The sequence below is a fragment of the Coenobita brevimanus genome, chromosome 55, assembly GCF_032717465.1.
Source record: "Coenobita brevimanus isolate Jiangsu-jjx chromosome 55, ASM3271746v2, whole genome shotgun sequence".
Classification (NCBI taxonomy): domain Eukaryota; kingdom Metazoa; phylum Arthropoda; class Malacostraca; order Decapoda; family Coenobitidae; genus Coenobita; species Coenobita brevimanus.
In genome coordinates this window covers 42,942,544-42,954,776 of record NC_137008.1, presented here as the reverse complement: position 1 = coordinate 42,954,776, position 12,233 = coordinate 42,942,544, and the positions used below count along the sequence as shown (strand labels likewise).

The following is a 12,233-nucleotide window of genomic DNA, read 5'->3' as shown; positions in this document are numbered from 1 at the left end:
TTTTATATAGCCCCTTGAGGTCGATGACGTTCCACAACTACTTTTTTTTGTGTGTGTCTGTGTGCAAGGAAGAAGGAACAAAAGGCCAAGAGCCCGCAAATTGTTCCCTCCAAGAAAAAACAAAAATAAGTTAACAGAGAGCCAAAATCAAGATCCGTTCATTTCGAGATGCCTGGACACACTGCCTTTGATAGACTGGAGATCATAGGCAGTAAGAAATACAGACAGAGGGAGACAGTTCCAGAGTTGACCTGTTGCATACCAGAAGGACTGGAAGTAACAGCTAACTCTTGCATTAGAGAGAAAAAAGAAAAGGGATGAGAGTTTGTTGCTAGATAGGTGCTAAGCACCCGCCATAGTGGTGGAAGGATGCAAGCAGACAGTTCTGAGGAGCAGTGACCACTGAACATCCAATAGAAGAGAGATATTGACGCAACAATGCAGCGAAGAGACAGATGTTGAAGGAAAACAGAAAGGGGAGAGTTAATGAGACAAGAAGCATTTGTGAAGAGCTGTATGTGGGGAGCCTCCCCACATGTGAGAGCTGTATTCTAAACATGAGAGAATAAAACCTATGTATAAAGTCAACAACTATGCAAGGGTAAAGAAGGCACAAAGTCGGCTTAGAACACCCAGTCTCTTGGAAACAGATTTACAAGACAGGTAATGTTCCTTCCAAGATAAATCCCGAGAAAGTGAAACTCCAAGTATGTTTAAAGATGATGCAGGATTAGGCTAAGTTGGATATTGTCAAAAATTAGAGGGTACTCGTGTGGAAGATTTTGTTGGATTGAGAGATGTTGGTGGGTTGATAGATGAAAGAACTGAGTTTTTGATGCATTAAAAACAAGATTACCTTTACCCCAATCAGAGCTATTATTCAAGTCAGACATCAGGTGTGCCATAACCTCATCCCTTGTTTGTTGAAGTAACTGCTGGGAAGGTATTTGCAGGAAGCAAATAGAAATGTGAAGGGTCGAGTCATCAGCATATGAGTGTATAGGGTTATATGTACAGCTTAGAAGGTCACTGATGAATAAAACGAAGAGAGTTGGTGATAGGACAGAGCCCTGAGGAACACCACTATTGATAGCTCTAGGAGAAGAACGATGGCCGTCTACAACAGCAGCTATAGAACGACCCAAAAGGAAGCTAGAGATGAAGGCACAAATACAGGAACAGAAACCATAAGAGGGCAATTTGGAAATTAAAGTCCCAAAGGGAGGATGACCAGGAGTCTGAAAGGTAGGTGAGAAGATTGCCTGTGGAACGTCACTAATGGAACCCATACTGACTATCTGAAGGAAGGTTAAGAAAGGAAAGATGCTTTAATTTTTTTTTTCTAAAGAATAGACTCAAAAGCTTTTGAGACACAGGATGTTAAAGTAACTGGGTGATGGTTAGAGGGCTGGGAATGGTCACCCTTCTTTGGGGCAGGCTGAATGAAAGCAAACTTCCAGCAAGTAGGAAAGGTACAAGTTGATGGACAAAGGAGAAAGAGTTTACCTAGACAGGGTTTAAGCACAGAAGCACAGTTCTTGAGGACAACATGAGGGACCCCATCATGCCCATAGGCCTTGTTAGTACTGAGGTCAGTAATGGCAGAAAATACATCAACTGAAGAAACTCTAATATCAGCCATGATGAAATCAGAGAGGGGAAGTGATGGAGGAACAGCAACGAATCATCTAAGGTGGAAGCGGAGGAGAACGTCTGAACAAAGAGTTCTGCTTTATCAGTAGAAGAAATAGCTACAGAGTCATCAGAGTGGAAAAGAGGAGGGAAGAATGACGAGGTAAAGTTGTTAGAAAGGTTTTTGGCAAGGTGCCAGAAGGAGCAGGAAAAATTCAAGTTGGAGAGTTCAGAGTATTTAGTATGAATGATATTATTTTTAGCAGAATGAAGAACAGACTTGACGTGATTCCGGGCAAAACCATAAAAGAGATGAGATTCAAGGGTAGATTAACTCAGGTACCTTTTGTAGGTCTTCTCCTGGCTGTGGACAGCATTAGAACAAACATGATTAAACCAATTTTTTTTTTTCTGCATTAGTCAAAGACTAAGAGAAAGGAATGTATACTTCCATCCCCGAGAAAATAACCTCCATAATGCACAAGGAACACTCAGATGGCTTTCGGCCGTGGAAGCAATAATCATTCCAGGTAAAATTAAAGAAGTACTACCTGAGGGCCTCCCAATCAGAGGCTCAAAAGTGTCACAACCGTTTCTTGAGAGGGTCCCTAGGCCTTACTGGAACAACAGGAAATGTTATGGCGATAAGGCTTTGACTGGAGAATCCCAGTGGAGAGGAAAGATTAACAGCATAAGCAGCAGTATTAGTTGTAAGGAAGAGGCAAGTACGTTGGAACTTGCTCCAAGGCAGTCAGGGATACGGATAGGGTGCTGTACAAGCTGCTGTAGGTCATTAAGGATAGAAAGGATATAGGCTTGTTCATCAGGTGGATCAGTGAAAGAAGAGGAGAGACAAAGGTGGTGGTAAACATTGTAATCTCTTAGAATGGAGATTTCAGAGAAAGCAGTCAGGGATACGGGTAGGGTGCTGTACAAACTGCTGTAGGTCATTAAGGATAGAAAAGATGCAGGCTTGTTCGTCAGGTGGATCAGTGAAAGCAGAGGAGAGCCAAACGTGGTGAACATTGAAATCTCCTAGAATGGAAATTTCAGAGAAAAGAGAAATTGATATGATGTGTTCAAAGTTGGGCACTAGAGCAATGATCTGATAACAGATAATTATGAAAGTTACTTTTTGCTATTGGACTAATGTAGTAAGTTACTCTTTATTGGACCAGTTAACTTTCGATAACCCAATTTTTAGTACAATAACGTCCGTTAATTTTTTATCCGATGATATTTCTATTGTTTTACATTTTCTTTTTGGGTTCTTCAGTATAATTGTTATTCTTTATTATTAATGCTATGTCTTGTAATGGAAAGTTATAATTATAATTGGGAATATAACTGATATACTTTTTTGTTCATTATAATTCTTGTCATTTACATGTAGTATATTGTTATATAAATAAACTATATAGCTTAGATATATTGTTAATTTGTTTCGTATGTCCAACATAATCATCAAATGATTATTTTTTTTTTTCTATGGAGTGATGAAAATTATATAGTTTGTACAATAATATAAGCAAATATTAAAGGCAGATTAATATTCTCCTCACATTTTATGTTAGTAAGAGCTCATCTCGGCCACCAAATATGCCAGTACTCACCCCCTCCTGGATCCCGGTTCTAACTCCCCCAGTCGCCTCTCCTTTCCCTCTCCTATACTGTCCTCATACCGAACAGGTACAATGCAAGGTTACAAGCCGTGTCCATTGATCTTGTTGGTTGACAGTTGCTAGTTACCTGGTAGGGAAAGAATTCTATTAAGATTCATGAACTTTGTAATTATTATGTATAAAGCTGAATAAAATACTTTAAAAAGGACAGCTATAGGCTGTTCTTTTTTCTCAAATTAAATGAGACATCCGGATCTAAAAAAGGACAGATTGTCCTTGAAAGGACAGACCTGACCTAGCAACCCTGTCACACACTGTGGATTCTGCTGTATCGACAGTAGCCAGCCACGCTGTTCAGTATCATCGTCAATTTGACAGTGTTCAGTTCTCTAACTTCTCTCTTACAGTTTAGTCTCTACAAGTTACAACAATACAAGACTTCAACAGACCTTGGAACACCAAGATGAAGTTCTTATCATTGACATTGCCTCTGTCTCAGGCACTTCTGAGTCTCAGCCTGACTCTGTCTGTGGTGGAGAATTCTCAGCCATCTGACAGCCAGGTCACCACCAGCCAGGACTAGGAGCCTTTCCAGAACCCCTGTCCCCACCTGGAATGCCTCTTCAAGCTCAGCCATTAGGACAAGGACAACAACAGGGTACTCTGTTTTCAGTGCCAAAAATCCCACCTGACCAAGAAAATTGTCAGAGGCCATGTCACCAGCTTTAATTTGAAGCCCCACTTCAAGATGGCCCATCCATCCTTAGCCATATAGTATTCGGAAATCAAGGCTGGCTTTGGCAAGTGCCGCCACTACTGCTCTGGCAGCAGCAGCAGCGTGCACAGCTCTGCCTCCGCCACCCCAGAATTGCCTGTCATGAAGGTCCAGCAGCCCACCATCAGCAAGAGCCTGGGCTCAGCCAGCACTGGCATTCCTGTATGTCGGTCCATTGTTGACAAAAAGATAGTCCATCGTTTCTTTGTCAACATTCTCCCTCTCTGGGTGATTGAGACCGAGGAGTTTGTTGAACTGATCAGGACCCTAAACTCAACAAAGGTCAGCATGTCCTGCCACACCCTTGGCAAGCACACTGATGATAAACAACGGGCAGTCAAGGAGGCACTCATCAACACTTTTATTGAGCTGATGTACTTGGAAGCCACTGCCAACTGCTGGACTGCTCACAATAGGTAATTATCATTCATCTATGTACAGACATTTATTATACTAACTAATACATTTAATGTAGTTAGCAGAACAGATAATAATGCATATACAGTGAATATTACTGTTTTTTGTTATAAAAGTATTTGTAAATGAAGTTTCAGTTTAATTTCAAAATGATTAAAATAAAACTTGATAATCACTCAACCATTAATCAGTATTAATCACAGTTCAATAATGTAATACATTAATGTTTCATTTTATAAAAATTTGCATAAATTAAACTTAAATGTCATTTTTATAAATTTAAAATAAAACTTAATCAGCATATTATTCAGTAATTGCTTGATCAGTATTATACAGTGATTTAATCAATAATCGCTTATTCTTTGTTTCAGATCTTTCCTCGACATGACAGTTCACTGTATTGACCCAATCATCAGGGCCAGGAAGCATGTCCTCACCTGTACCTATCTCACTGGATGCTTCACTTATGATATCTTAACAGAGACCATGGTCCAGGTCCATGAGTGCTTCAACATTCAGGACAAGGTAGTCAGGATAACCACTGACAAAGGGTCAAACTTCGTGAAGACTTTCACCCAGTATGGTGGCTAGGTGGACCTATTGCCTGACCTCAACAATGTTGGCAGACTGCCTGAGGCCGACTCAGACAGTGAGGATGACACAGCTAAGGGTGACGACGCCATTAACACTGTAACCTTAAGCAAACTCCTCGGTGAATAACACGAGCACCCCAGTCTACCAGTCCACATGAGGTGCGTGGCTCACACCTTCAATCTCGTGGCCTTCGTGGACTTGGACAAGGGACTCCTAAAACAGACGGGTGCTGCCGTTGTTGTCTTCAATGCCCTTAGCAAGCAAGTCCACGGCAAGGCTCAGGCACCCTTCAGTGCCCAAGAGAGGAGCCCTCAGATTGGCGACACCATCAAGAAGGCATTGGGCAGGAGGCTGGTAGTCCCTGGCAAGACAAGGTGAAATGCCTTGTACGACTCAATCTTCTTCCTCAATAACATCCTGGTCACCAAGAAAGATGAGCTCAACAGGTTCCTTAACTGCAGAACCTCTCAGTCTTCGATGACCAGGAGACAGCCTTTCAGAAGGAGAGGGCCAAAGTCATGCCCCATGTGGCTACCGTCCTCAACACCATCCAGGGGGAGAAGAAAGCCTCCCATGGAGCCCTCCCCCCCCACAGTGGCCCTCACTCTCATGAAGCTCAGGATTATAATAAACATCTTTGCTGTATGCAAGCCACTGGTCAGTGCCCTGGTAGCTGCCATCACCACCCAGTTCAACTACTACCTGGTGGATTGGGATTGCCAGCTGGCAGCTGCCTTCCACCTAAAGTTCCGGCTCCACTGGCATGCACAGGTTCAACAGCAACCTAACAATCTCTGTCAAGGCCGCCATGGAGGACGAGGTCGAGAGAGCACTGAGGGATCGCCCAGACTGGAACGGGGACAGCACCACTAGCACCAGTGACAGCAGCATGCAGTCACTGTGGTGCATGCCTGACAACTTCATCACTGGGTGGACTGCTGCTGTCTCAAATACCAGTGTCAAGCAGAAGGCCAAGAAACTTTTCAACACCTGGCTGGACAACGGTGGGATGAAGGGCATTGCCAGCTCTGACTTCATAGGGGAGGAGATCTTCACCAATCTCTTCCTGAAGTACAACACGCCCATTCCATCCCCTGCCACACTGGAAAGGCTTTTCTTATCTCAGCAAGGACATCCTGAGGCCAAGAGGTCAAGACTGTCAGCTGGGCCTAATTTTGAGAAGTTTGTCTTCCTAAAGGGCAACCAACACATAATGTGAGTGTTTGACTCATAGACTCAGAAAAGACTCATTGTCATAATGTGATCATTATATCATCTTAAGTTGTCAGTAATTAGTAATTACTTCTTTTCTTCCATTTAGAGTTGACTATATAAATACTGCACCATACGGTATGCTTAATAGTTTAATTAATGTGCTTAAATTTGACTCTTACCTTTCAGTTCCCTCCATAATAATATCTGGTAAATTAAATTTTGTCCATAGTATTGGATTGGTTACAAGGGTTTCAAAACAGTACATTTTTAATAAAGATCTAAAAAGATATTCAGCAAAAATGATGCAGAACTTTTAGAAAATGCTTGTTTATTCTTGGATTTAGCATAAATAAGACTATTCTATGGGTTTTAAAGCTTTTCTCCTTGTTTTTTTTTTTTTTTTGTGTGTAAAAAGATATCATTATTGGATTATTATTAATTTCCAATAACTACGTATTAAAATTATTGGATTATCGATATTGGACTTAAAAATTCGGATTAGTGGATTACCATAATCGAAGTTAACTTTTTAGTTATCACAGCCCAACACTGGATGTAATGCATCTTAGAAGTAAGGTAGTCGAAAAAATTATTACAGTCAGTACAATTTGGGGATAAGTAAACAGCACAAATGTATTTAGTCAGAGAACGACTGGAAAGCCGAAGCCAGAGAGTAGAGAATTCAGAAGATTCAATGGAACACAAGAGCAAGATATTATGTTGTTGCGTACATATTGTTACATCCCCGTCCCACACTGCTAGAGGCTCCTACAGCTGTAGTTCAGTACAGAAAGGACGTTGCCCAGTGAGCTGTTCTTCCTATGGTCACCCTTTCGGTGTACAGAACACAAGATCACCTGAGGCAAAAATGAATAAGCGCTGGCTTCTCAAGTTCACTGTCTTTATTTTCCTAATAATTACACTTAATGCTTTCCAACTTCACTTCACTGTTTCACAAGTACTGAAAGTATACAAATTGCAATAACACTTCACTGTTTGTCAACAATACTTCACTGTTTTCACAAGTACCTACTGTAAAGTATACAAAATGCAATAAGACTACACTGTTTGCCAGCAACACTTCACTGTTTTCACAAGCACCGAAAATTAACAAACTGCACAGCACTGACACTGAACTACACTCAAACTGCACTGAAAACTGACTGATCTCGCTGTAATCTCTTCCCCATCCTTTTATAAACCTCCTCTAATCTAGAGTGTTCTACATTTCTCCACAGTCCTAGTGTTTTCCAGAGAGAGAGAGCATTGACTACAACAATTACCAACTCGGAGACATCCGAAACTTGCCAGAATTTTCTTACATTGCATAACACTCTAAATCAGTGGTTCTTAACGTTTTTTGAGTCACGGACCCCTTCGCGAATCTAGTGAAAGCTATGAACCCCTTCCGTACAAAAATGCACATAAACACAAACACAGTATTTTGCATGCAATGAATGTACTTTATTTTATTGAAAACTACCTCACGCTGTGTATGACATACGCAAAATATAAAACTGTCTTTACAAAGAATTGTTTCCCACCCTTTCATGGAAAAGCTAATGGCCACTCGATGAAAAAATGAAATACATCCAACTTGTGCAAATTAAACAAAACAAAACTTTAATTCTGCTCAAAAGTTCATTTCAGTGACAGGGTTGTTGTTTGGCTTGAATAAGATGAATTTGTGGAATGGTCTTTGACAAGGAAACACGCATGTCATCGTTGACATCCAGTTGATTTTGACTTTTCGTTTTGATAGAAACAAGTGCTGAAAACCCTGACTCACAAAGGTATGTAGTAGCAAACGGAATCACAGCACCCATAGTTTGCTTTGCCAGATGGGGGTAGGGTTGTGTCAATGAACACCAGAATTTTTCAAGACTCCTCGATTTTGTTTTTTTTTTTTGTCAGTTAATGATGCCAAACGGCATCAACAAATTGTTCTCAATTATTCTGACCTTCACGGACCCCCTGAAGCTCATCCATGGACCCCCAAGGGGTCCATGGACCCCAGGTTAAGAACCCCTGCTCTAAATTATTTAGCATACAAACTTAAATTAAATTACATAATTTAACAAACAGTCACATAAATAAAACATCATTGAGAAAAAGAGCACAAAAATTATGCATAACTTACAGAATAACTACGCTCACAAACAGCAGACTAATTGGCAACTCTGACTCATAACAGAACTACGGTACGAGAAACACTGAGAAACTTTTAAACTACCTAACTACCAGATCCTGCGTCTTAACGCTACCCCCTCCCTAGTCTTTTATCGTCCTGACAAAACTACACAATATATACAAACATAAACCTTAATCCTAATGAAACACCTAACTATGCACAAAATAATCCTTCAACTTATCAGGTCATCTTCTATGACACATCCGACGAAGTCCCTGCTCCTCCACACACTCCACTCCTCCTGGAAGGTCTTGGTCCTCTTCCTGATTCACTTCTCTTGGGAAACTGTCACCATGCTCCTGCACTTCAGCTCCTTGGTCCTCTTCAACACCCTCGGCTGCAGGAGCGCACGATTCCTAGGAGACATCCCAGCTGTACTGCCGTGGCCAATGTTACTGCCAAAGACGGTTCGCATGTACCACCTTTGGGCAAGACTTCCTGCCTCCCTAAATCCGATACGTTATGCCTGATAGGCAGTCCAACACAGTGTAAGGCCCGTCTCATGGGCTCTGCAGCTTTGGTGACTGTCCCTGCTTTTTGCTGAGGATTGTATAACTAAACTTGATCACCAACCTTGAAGCTCACCTCACTTGCTTTGGCATCATACTTGCACTTCATCACCAATCCTGAAAACTTGAGGACTCCTCACACTTGATGATGTACCTCAGCTAGCCTTTCCTGAAGATGCTTTGCATAGCTAGAGGTGTCTGTAGGCAGCCCTTCACCAGGTGGTCTTCCCTTTAACAAGTCAATGGGTAAGAGTAACCCGTGGCCGAACATCAGTTTTGCAGGGGTGCAGCTGGTAGACTCATGGGATGCAGACTGATATGCCATCAACAACACAAATAATTTCTGATCCCATTCTGTTAATCCCTCCATGCAGTACTTTTTGGCCAGTCCTTCACCTAGGGTCCAGTTGAATTTCTCCATCATCCCATCTAGAGGCCTTAGTGGGGTCATCCTGAGTAGGCTCGAAGTTTCTAGCCTGGTCTGAATATAGCTCTTGTGGCATCCCAAAATGACAGAAGAACTGGTCAACCAACAATTGAGCAACAGTTCCAACCTATTGACCAGGCATGGCATAGGCTTCTGGCCACTTTGTAAAGTAGTCCATGGTGATATATATATATATATATATATATATATATATATATATATATATATATATATATATATATATATATATATATATATATATATATATATATATATATATATATATATACCAGTTTCCTCTTTCGGTCAGTGGCAGAGGTCCTTTCTTGGCACAACATACATCTCAGGCCAAACACTACTCTTCTACATCCTGGCGCATGCCAGTCCAGTAGATCCTCTGTCGCAGACAGCTTAGAGTTTTCTTCACTCCCAGGTGTTCACTAAAGTCATGGCGCATGACTCTGAAGTTCCCAATATCGTACCCTGGCAATCTACCTGTCAACAGTGTGTCCAATTTCGCATATTATACATGAATCATATTATCATACACGAATATATTATACACAAATATTATTATACAAGAACATATTATACATGAATCACAGGCGTATCATATTTTACAAGAAATCGGAAGCACAGTTGATGGGAAGGTTACCAGGGTACAATAATGGCAACCTCAGAGCAGTGCGCCATGACTATAGTGATCTGGTTATGGGACTCATCCAAGACCTTGGACCTCATTTTCTTTTGAACCACTGACTCCAGTAGCTCTTGGTCGCAGGGCTGAATCTAGAAACCCCTTCCCAAGATGGTCGCACTGTACGCTGCTGCAGCCACACTAGCACTGGTTGTAAATCTGCATCCTACATCTGCATCTTCTTCAGGTCTTCTGCATCTGAATCTGCATTTCTTGCTATGGCCTTTTTTTAATACACTGCGGGCACTCAGGGTCACAAGGCCAATGACTCAGGCTGTCAGTATTGCCATGTACCCGCCCAGTATGGTGCTGCACCTCATAATTGTGCTGGTCCAGCTTCCCAAGCCAGCATGCCAGTTGTCCTTCTGGATTCTTTAACGTCTTCAGCCACTTCAGTGCCGCATGGTCTGTCCTGATGATAAAATAGGATCCAAACATGTAGGGATGGAAGAAATAAAGGTTCTTCATTACCGCCAAGAGCTCCTGACGGGTCACACAGTAATTCTGTTCCAGTGGGCTGAGCTTGTTACTGTAGTATGCCACCACATACTCCTTGTCATCCTTCTGCGACAGGACTCCTCCAATACCATGGTTGCTAGCGTCACAGTCCAAGATAAATGACTGACACTGATCAGAGTACGGCAATACTGGAGTACTGGCCAATGCATGGTTGAGTTCGTTGAAGGCTTTCTGAGACAGTGCTGTCCATGCAAACTTCTGCTTCTTCCCCAACAGCTTGTGAAGAGGTGCAGCTATCATTGCAAAAGTCCTTGACAAAATGCTAATAGTAGGTGCACAAGCCCAGGACTCTCCATAGTTCTTTCACACAAGTTGGAATAGGCCAGTTTTCCACAGCTGCCACCTTCTCTGGGTCAGTACGGACGCTGCCCTTGTCTACAATATGTCCCAAGTACTTCACTTCCTTCCCAAACACATAGCACTTCTTGGGATTCAGCTTGAGGTGTGCTGTGTGGATCCTGTTCAACACCTCCAACAGCCTTTCCAATTCCTGGTCGAAAGTCCATCCAAACACAATTACATCATCTAGATAGATGAGAGCTGTTTGCCAGTGCAGGCCTTCAAGTCCATGATCCATGAGATGCTCAAAAGTAGCTGGGGCATTGCATAGGCCAAATGGCATCATTCTAAACTGCCATAAACCCTGCCTGTATGAAAAGGCTGTCTTCTCATTGTCCTTCTCCGCAACCTTGACCTGATGATATCCTGCCTTCATGTATAGGGTGGAGAACCACTTGGCACCTGACAGAGCATCCAGGGTGTCATCATTTCTCGGCAAGGGGTATGCATCCTTCACTGTCACATCATTCAGGGCTCGATAATCTACACAGCACCTTACTGAACCATCGTTTTTCATTACCAGAACCACTGCTGATGCCCAAGGACAGCTGGACTTTTCTATCACTCCTTGACTTTGGAGATTATCCATCACCTTCTCCATTTCTTGCCGTTGGGTTGGTGCCATCCTCTGCACTGGCTGTTTAATCAGGCGGTGATCCCTGTTGTCTATACTATGCTCCACCAGATCAGTGCACCCCAGGTCTAGGTCTCCGATGGAAAAGACATCAGCAAACTCCGCCTGGAGCTGCCTCAACTTCAACACTTGTGAGCCATCCAGGGCTGGCAACTCCTTGAGAAAAGGCCTTGTAAGTAGTCTGTCAGATACCCATCTTCTTTGACTATGCTCCTTTTACAGCCCTTCCTCTGATGCCATTCAGGGTCCACCACGCGGCACAGTTCCAGAATTTCTCCTTCATTGATCTTCTGTGGCTCACGGGAGAAATTGGCCACCACAATCGGCACTTTACTTGCATTTGTTTCCACCAAAGTTCTCCCCACCATCACTCCAGCCTTTGTCTTGCATTGTACAGTCGTCAGCATAAATTCGCTGCAAGTCTACTCGTGTGATGTGAGTCTTTTTGTCTGGCAACAGTGTAAGGGGACTACAGTAGTTGCCACGTAGCCTTTTATACACTTTAACGACGTGTTTTTAAAAAGTGGTACTAGAGGCTGGCTAGAGTACAATATTATGTATACCGTACTTAATCAGTATAAAAAAAAAAGTGCAAAAGCTGACAATGTTATGAAACGACGTACGAGCGTAATACTCTGACATTCCTCATAACCGTGTCTAAA

The 12,233-nt window shown here is 42.3% G+C and overlaps 1 pseudogene; it reads left to right on the top strand.

Moving 5' to 3' along the window:
• The first annotated feature begins 4,932 nt into the window (after positions 1 to 4,932).
• Positions 4,933 to 6,259, top strand: LOC145401313 (uncharacterized; annotated as a pseudogene).
• Positions 6,260 to 12,233: the final 5,974 nt, after the last annotated feature.